Here is an 8832-nt window from a genome sequence, read left to right as displayed (position 1 = left end):
ATTAACCCCTTCCATGGCACTCAGTATTGAAACTGCTCTCTCCATCATAGAAAAAGAAAACACTTCCAAGGCTCAAAATTAAAACTTTATCTCGCTTTTCATTCCAAAAGGGTATTTTTGCATGAAGCTAATGTTTGTTTCAGAATGAGACTTTCTGAATTCAATTGGGGAGAAGAGAGAGAAAGAGTAAATTACGCTCTAGTTCTTGAAGTGGCTGAACAAGCACGATGTCATGTGAACTGATTTTTCTCCATTATGAAGATATATTTGCAATTCAAAAACAGAGACTATATTTTCTTTTGCAAGGAAAAGGAGGAAAAGACACTTTCTTCTGATGAATTATTTTTTAAAAGGGAGACAGCATAGCTTCTGAGTTTCATACATTTTATTCACAAAATAGTTTTTTTGGCAGCAAAAATCAGGTTTCTAAAATGATTTTCTTGAGCAGAAAATAATGGAATGTTACCAAAAGAAGAGAAATAATTTTCTTCTTTTGTTTTTGAAAAGTTATTAATTCTCGATTCAGTTGCTGGATAATTGAGAGTCTTACAAGCAGACTCGCATGCAAATGATGGAATTCCTCTGAAGTGGTAAACCTCCTACAATGTGAGACTTAACCAAAAAAGGTTAAAACATGAAAAATAGTTTGTTTCTCTTATATGAGATGAGGACAACAATTTTATGCTCTTTATTTCCCCTCTAATGAAATGACTTTTTAAAAGGTATTTTTAAATAGCTATTTTTGCCTTGCACACATGTACTTCAGTCTTTGCAAAACACTTACTCATCATAAAGAAACCAGAACAGCCACTTCCTTGTAATATACACGTGCAGGTCTTTCTCCCCCGTGGATCATCAGTTCCTACCATGGTCTCAGACCAGTTCTTATTCATCATTGTATCTACTTCTGCCTTCCCAAAGTCTAATGCATGTTTTTACACTTAGCGGGTACCAAAGAAAAAAAACATAAGTAGTTTAAATTAAAATTTGGAAAAGAAACTTTCAAAATGTTAGCAATAATATGTAACTACTGCATGAGAAAAAATGTTGGATTCTACAAAAAAAAAAAAAAAAATTCCAAAACTCACAGACTCCAAGGGATGTGTACAATCAGCCCTGTGCCTTTTGACGGAGGAAGACCGTAAGTGAGATTTGGAACTAATAACTGTTCCTCATGGCTGGAGAGGTTCTGGACCTCCTCTTGGGTGCAGATGAGGCTCTGCACATGTATGCACATCTTATTCAAAGATAAGGAGAGAAAAAGAAGTGGAAGCAGCTACTGACTATAATAGCATGTAAGTGTGACTTCATCTGCCAAATAGCTAAGGATCAGAAAAGTAGCTTCAGGCAAAATTAGCTGATGAGCAAGTAATCTACAGGTCCTTTACAAGCTCATGTCATGGAAGATGATCAGAACCATGTAGGTTGACTGCTTCACTCAGAAGAGATAGAAAAGAAATTATGGAATTTCAATGTACTTCTCTGGAGTGTAAAGACAAAAGTAAACCATAGGATCCCAAAATGAGATCACCAAGAGCAAGTTATTGCAAAAAACTGTTTCACACTTGAATAGAATTCTGAACTTGGAACATTGGGGAAATATCTAATCTATTGAATTAGTTCATAGCTGTTTCAGCAAAAGTCCCTCATGGTATCTTTGAGTTGGATGCCATTTAAGATCCTGCCTGCTCCTCCCAGGTTGAGATGACTGTATTCTCTTCTGTGACCTCTCCACTAGAGCACACTGGCACTGAAGCACTTGTCATGCTGCATTTACCTCTTAACGTATTGATTGTTCCTAACCGACAAAACTCAAATAGTTTCATTTTTCATTATCGCATCTAGACTAGAATAAGGTATTCATTAAAATTTACACAATGAATGATTGAATAGAAATTCAAATATAAAGATAACATATTGAGACTGGATAGAGCATTACTGTATTCTGTGTTTGAAATTGTTCAGTTCAACATTTTTATTATTAACATAGAAGATATGATTGTTTAGCATTCATAATGCAAGAGAAAGATAGCTAACCTTAGAATCAAGATAAGGATGATCCAAAAAGATGCAATAATTGTCCAGACGATGAAGTGAAATTTAATGGATGCATTAAAGTCCCACATTTAAATGTAGAACATCAAAGTCTTCAGTAAAATATGGAAGAGATTTGACTTGATGGTTATCATAGGAAGATTGTCTGATCGTTTTAGTGAATCACAATATGCATACATGTCAGCAGTGCCATGGGAAACCAAAATATTGATATTGATATTGATAACCTCAATGTGCACTCAATCAAGATAGCATTCAACCTTCACGTCGCCTGAGGCCATAGTCTCTAAGACCATATTGGGAGCAGAGGTGTCAGTTCAAGGTTCTAGGCCTTATGTGAGAGACTGACAAAATAGAGGGTGTCCAGAAGAAAGTGATAGGGCAATAAATGACTCCAAAATCCCTGGCCTTGTAGGAGCTGTTGAAAGAATTGGATATTTAGTTTGGATAAGAGACACACGAAGGCCATGGATAACTGAATGATTGGTGTACAGAGGAAGGAATATACTTGTTGCACTGTGTTATATCAAAGGATAAGTGTAGAGTTTTTTGGTAGTAATTCCTAGATTATTAGCAGCAAGAAGATCAGGAGTGTGTGTCCAATTCACCAGTAGATCCTCAGCACTTAATACAGTGACCAGTAGATAGTAGGGGGCTCAGTAAATCAACATGGAATGGACAAATAAACAATTTGAAAGAGATCTTGACTTGGATCTCATTAGTCTTAAATACAAATCCATACTTTATGTAGGAAATATACCTTGTACAAGCATAGGTAGCCTCTCTGCACTTTGTTTACACATGCTCTAATAGGGATAATGGTATCATTTCAAGTAATTCACATGATTTTATGATTATCCAATCAAAAGTGACTGTGTGAAATCACTTTAAATACAAACAGCAAAGTGATATGTAATAATATTTAAATACAACCCTATTAAGTTCACTGTGAAAAAGGACATTCTAGTTACTAAATCTTTTCAGCAGTGGAATGGGTTCCTTTAGGAATTCATCAACTCCTGGTCACTGCAGGTTGTCAAGCGAGGTTGGTGACTCCTCCTAAAAATGTGATAGAAGTCAGTTTTTGTTTCTATGAGATATCTAACTGGGTGACAATTAAGGTGACCTCCAATATTAACATTTTGTTTCTGTGTTTTCCATCCTTTCTAGTCTAACTTTACCAATCCCCTCATTGTCCATTTCAAAATTCTAAGCAACTTCTGATGCTACTCTGGTTGGACCCTGAGAAGTTTCAGGCGTACTTCTCTCAGCTGGTTTCATAACCACCACATTTGTAGCAGCTATTTTAGGACTTCCAAGCAATCAGTTTGTTATGTTATGGGCCTCTCTGGAGCTGAAGTTCCTCACTTTTTCTAACACATCAGAGGTAAGTGACATCCCTAGTAGTAAGAGTGGCTCTTTATGCAGCCACACTCACCAAGGTGAGAGGAGGAGCAATTCGTTTTTGAGAGGGCATATCAGAATGAGAAGGGAACTTAGAAGAACCTTCAGTAGATTCTACAATATCAATTCCTCCCTGCAGTAGGAGTCTCTCACAGTAACTTAATGAATATGAGAGCTAAAGATATGAAGTTCAGGCTGTTTCAGCTACTTTAGAAAAACTTTGAAATCCAAGATTTATTCTAGTTTAAGGGATTGTCATCTATAGCTTGTCACTAACCCTCATGATCATAGGCCAGCTCCTTCATCTCTGAACATCACATCTGTATTTCAGGCAAGAAAACCAGAGAAAAGCAAAGGGCCCAACAGAAAAAGCCATTGGAGATTATTCCCTTTTCAAGAGCTTTCCAAGAAGTCCCAGGGAGTGACTTACAGTTACATCTCATTGAAAAAGGTGAAAGAGTGAATATTTTAACTGAATACATTGTTGCCCCAAATAAATCAGAATTCTGTGTATAAGAAAATGAGAATGGATAATAAAAAGGCAATTAGCAATGCCTGTCACAGTTTTCAAATTCAGCTCAATTCAAAAGACGTTTACCAAGAAACACTATACAGGCACATGCTAGCCCTGGGAATATATAAATGAAGGTGAACATAATTCCCATGTCAGAATGAAGAATAACTGCACCATATCAGAGAAGAACTTGCACATAATTGAGAGGCCACTTGATTATCTTTGTCTATAATTAGAAAATAGAATGTGGGATTCCTTGGTGGCTCAGTGGTAAAGAATCCATCTACCAATGCAGGAGTCATTGCAGGAGACCAATGCAGGGTTCGAGCCAGGATCTGGGAAGATCCCACATGTTCCAGGGCAACTAAGCCCAGATGCCACAGCTACTAAACCCGTGCTCTAGAGCTTGGGAGCCATAACTACTGAAGCCCGTGTGCCCTAGAGTCCTTTCTCTGCAACAAGATAAGCCACTGCAATGAGATGCCTGCGCACCACAATTAGAGAAAAGCCCACACAGCAATGAAGATCCAGCATAGCCAAGAACAAATAAAGAAATAGAAAGAAAATACAATATGTTTTAGCAACCTGATATAAGTTTGACACTTTCTGGAAAACAAACTACAGGAAGGATCATTGGTTAAATTCTACTTCATCACGGATTTATTGTGGCTTCTGGAATTTTGAGGAACCTGTTACTTATCATTAAGAAATATATATTTAATGAATACACATACCTGATAAGAGTGACTTAGTGAATTTTTAATCTGGCACTAATTATTGGACAAAATAATAATAGGAAGAAGACTGCCAATGTAAATATTATTTCTCCTTTCCCTTTCATAAGTATATTTCACAGAATTTAGGCTTTAATCATTTGTGCTTTGACTATCCCATGTATTTAAGTTCAACATTTCACATGGACAAAGGTGTCTTTGTGTATTTCACTTCTACTGTTTGGGATAACTTTCCTCTACTCTCTGCCAATTCCCACCTCTGGCTATTTTTGAAGGCTAATTACTGGAACAACTTCTGCTGAGCCTTCAGAATCTGCTGCAGGTGTAAGAGAATCAGAAGCATGAGCAGACAGTATGGGAACACATTGTTCAGACTGACTTTTAGTTTCCTACTGAGGTATAATTGACATATAACACTACATTAATTTCAAGTGTACAACATAAAGATTCAATATTTGTATATATTGTGAAACTATCATCACAATAAATCTAGTTAATATCCATCACCATGTATAATTACAAATTTTTTTTTCTTGTGATGAGAACTTGTAAGATCTACTCTTAACAACTTTCAAATACACAATGCAGTATTATTAGCTACAGTGACTATGTTGCCTGCAATGCCGGAGACCCAGGTTCGATCCTTGGGTCAGGAAGATTCCCTGGAGAAGGGAATGGCAACCCACTCCAGTATTCTTCCCTGGAGAATTCCACGGGCAGAGGAGCCTAGGGGGCTATACCCCATGGGGTTGCAAAGAGTCAGATACCACTGAGAGACTAATTTAAGTTTCACTATGCTGGACATTGCATCCCCATGACTTATTTTATTTTATGTTTTAGTGAGGTATAGTTGAATTATAATGTTTCAGGTGTGCATCAAAGTGATTCAGTTATATACACACATACATATATATATGTGTGTGTGTGTGTATATATAATTCTTTTCAGATTCTTTTCCATCGTGTGCTATACATTAGGTTTTTGTTCTTTATCAATTTTATGTATAGTAATGTATACATGTATTCATTCCAAATTCTTAATTTATCCCTCCCTCCTTCCCCCTTTGGTAACCATAAGTTTGTTTTCTATGTCTATGAGTCTATTTCTACTTTGCAAATAAGTTCATCTGTATTTTTTTGTATATTCCATATGTTAAGTGATACATGACATATGTCTTTCTCTGACTTACTTCCTTAGTATAATAATCTCTCAGTCTATCCATGTTGCAGCAAATGGCATTATTCTTTTTATGGCTGAGTGGTACTCCATCTGTACATTCCATTTGTATATATATATCAATGTACATATTCCATTTGTGTATATGTACCACATCTTCTATATCTATTCATTTGTCAATGAACATTTAGGTTGCTTCCATGTCTTAGCTACTGTAGTGCTGCTATGAACAAGGGGGTGCACGGGTCTTTTCAAATTCGAGTTTTCACCTGTGACTTATTTTATCACAGAAAGCTTATACCTTTTGATTCCCCTTTATCCATTCTGCCCACCCTTCACCCACTCAGATTCACTCTTGGGGGTTAAGACTCTAACTTCAAAAGAGGAATTCTCTTTGTCTCTTGTTGGAGTTTAGAAGGAGAATTAGAGGCCCTAAGCATCAAAACACACTTCCTAACCATTCTTGGAGCTGCCTCCAGTCAGCTTTAAGTGGGATTTCCTCAGAAACTGGTACCATAAGACTGTCCCACCGACTTCCTGGCCCCAAATGATTCTAACTCAATTCTTCATTTGCAACATGAGCAACACTAAGGAATTGAGGAGATGAAAATATTCAAGTCCCCATCTGTTCCAAAATTGTTATGAAACATCTGTTTACATTGTAAGGGGAGACTTGGAGAGGGCATTTCATGAGCTTACAGTAGATAGGGACAAATAAAAACATGAGAAAGAAGAAAAAGCAAATGTGATGGGAGAAAATCACTCTAAACCAAAATATGTTAGATCTATAAATAAATTACATATTTAATTTGGGAATGGTCTTAGGATTTACTATGACCAGAGTTTTGTATAAAAACAATAAAAATATTTTTCTCCCATTTGACTAGCATATCTATGACTAGCTTAGATATTTTTCCCCTAAAGCACAAGAAATCACCCTTTAAAACATAATTGTTTGAATTTATGTGCTGAAATTCCCATATTCTTAAACAACACACAAGTTTTTTTTGAAACTTAGACCCATTTTAAGAATTGTAGCTCAGCATTGCACTAAACTGTTTAGGAAGACATTTTAACAGTTGTAGGATGCCTTGAAGAAAATGGGCTTTCCTGGTGATTCAGCAGTAAAGAATTCACTTGCAGTGTAGGAGCAAGGGTTCAATCCCTGGGTCAGGAAGATCCCCTGGAGAAGGAAATGACAACCCACTCCAGTATTCTTGCCTGGGAAATTCCTTGGATAGAGGAGCCTGGCAGGCTACAGTCCATGGGGTTTCAAAAGAATAGGACACGACTTAGCAACTAAACAACAAGAAACATGAAGAAAAAAAGAAGTAGTCAGGAGTAAGGACACCTGGGTTTTGCCTCTATAAATAAAAGTGTAATCTCGAGACTGAGACTTTACTGCCAGAGTCCAAGTTTTTTCATCTGCAAAATAGAAGGGGGCAGGGCGGGGATGAACCGGAGGGAGGATAAGGGGAGGAGGGAGGTGGGAGGGGAGGAGGGAGGGGAAACTCGTGTACACCAGGGGCGGATTCATGTCAATGTATGGCAAAACCAACCAATATAATATTGTAAAATAATTAGCCTCCAATAAAAATAAAAATTAAAAATTAAAAATAGAAGGGGGCAGGATAGATGGCTTGCAAAGTCCTTCCCTTTCATCATTATGATTTTTAGGCTAAAAATGAGTAGCTAAAGAAGCATAGACATGCTGGCCAAATATTTGCTTGCCCAGGTTTTATGAGTCTAAGTAAACCAACACAGCTCGCTTTGCAAGGCACATATTTCTTTGCAGGAACCTCATGGAAATCTTATCACATGGCATTTTAAAAAATGGGCGCTATTGCTTTTTTATGCCTTAAACAGACTTTCTGCTGTTGGCTGAGGCTCTGGGCTTTTGTATTTACTCTGCATGTCCCAATGTTTGTACTTGAACTCCTGGAAATAAACATATCTATTTCCTCTCCACAGCTAAGGTTGGTGACAAAACGAATAGACGAATAGTGAAAGTTAGTGGCCCAGTTCCCTGACTCTTTTCAACCCCATGGACTGTAGCCCATTAGGCTCCTCTGTCCATGAAATTCTCCAGGCGAGAATACTGGAGTGGGCTGCCATTCCCTTCTCCAGGGGATCTTCCCAACCCAGGGATCGAACCCAGTCTCTCGCATTACAGGCAGATTCTTTACCATCTGAACCACCGGGGAAGGAACAGATTGCCTGCTATGTGCCAAGCACTGTTCTAGATCCTCAAGAATACAGTGATGACAAAGCAAATAATATCCCTGATTGCTTTTGTGAAGTCCACCTTCTAGTAGAACTAAACAAAAAATATGAAGAGAAGTAAACTAGCAGAGGGAAAGTTAGAAAAGACAGAGAAACAAAGCAAACTCGAGGTGAAAGTTACAAAGAGTTTGAAAAAGAGGATGGTGAGTGTCTTTCAGAAATCCCTCCTCCCATTTTCTTTTATCTAATAAAAAAAGGTGTGAGTAGCCTGAGATATAGAATATGGTGTGAAATGAACATCTTAAGAAATCACATTCCTAAAAAAGTCACTGATTTTGCCCCAGCAGGTTTAGCTTCAGCAGTGCAAATTCTGCATGGTGTAATGTTGGAATGAACAAAGTTCAGGGTTTGCCAGGTATGGACAATGGAGAAAAAAAGGACACAGGAGGTGAGAGTGAATCTGGAATACACTATATGGTAGCAATAAGACAGAATCAAAGAACTATTAAATCTGAATTGTAGAACAGTAAGTGAACTGAAGAAAACATAAGGAGTTAGCGGTCAGAAAATGGGGATCTTGGGACTTCCCTGGAGGTGCGGTGGTTGAGATTTTGCCTTCTAATACAGGGGATGAGATTTCAATCTTTGGTCAGGGAACTGAGATCTGACATACCTCAGGGTCAAAAACATAAACATAATCATAAAACACAAGTAGTATTATAACAA

Source organism: Moschus berezovskii, chromosome 4 (genome assembly GCF_049115385.1).
Source record: "Moschus berezovskii isolate FMDL1 chromosome 4, NW_MosBer_1.0, whole genome shotgun sequence".
Classification (NCBI taxonomy): domain Eukaryota; kingdom Metazoa; phylum Chordata; class Mammalia; order Artiodactyla; family Moschidae; genus Moschus; species Moschus berezovskii.
The sequence above is the reverse complement of the archived record's forward strand: the minus strand, read 5'-3'. Positions refer to the sequence as shown.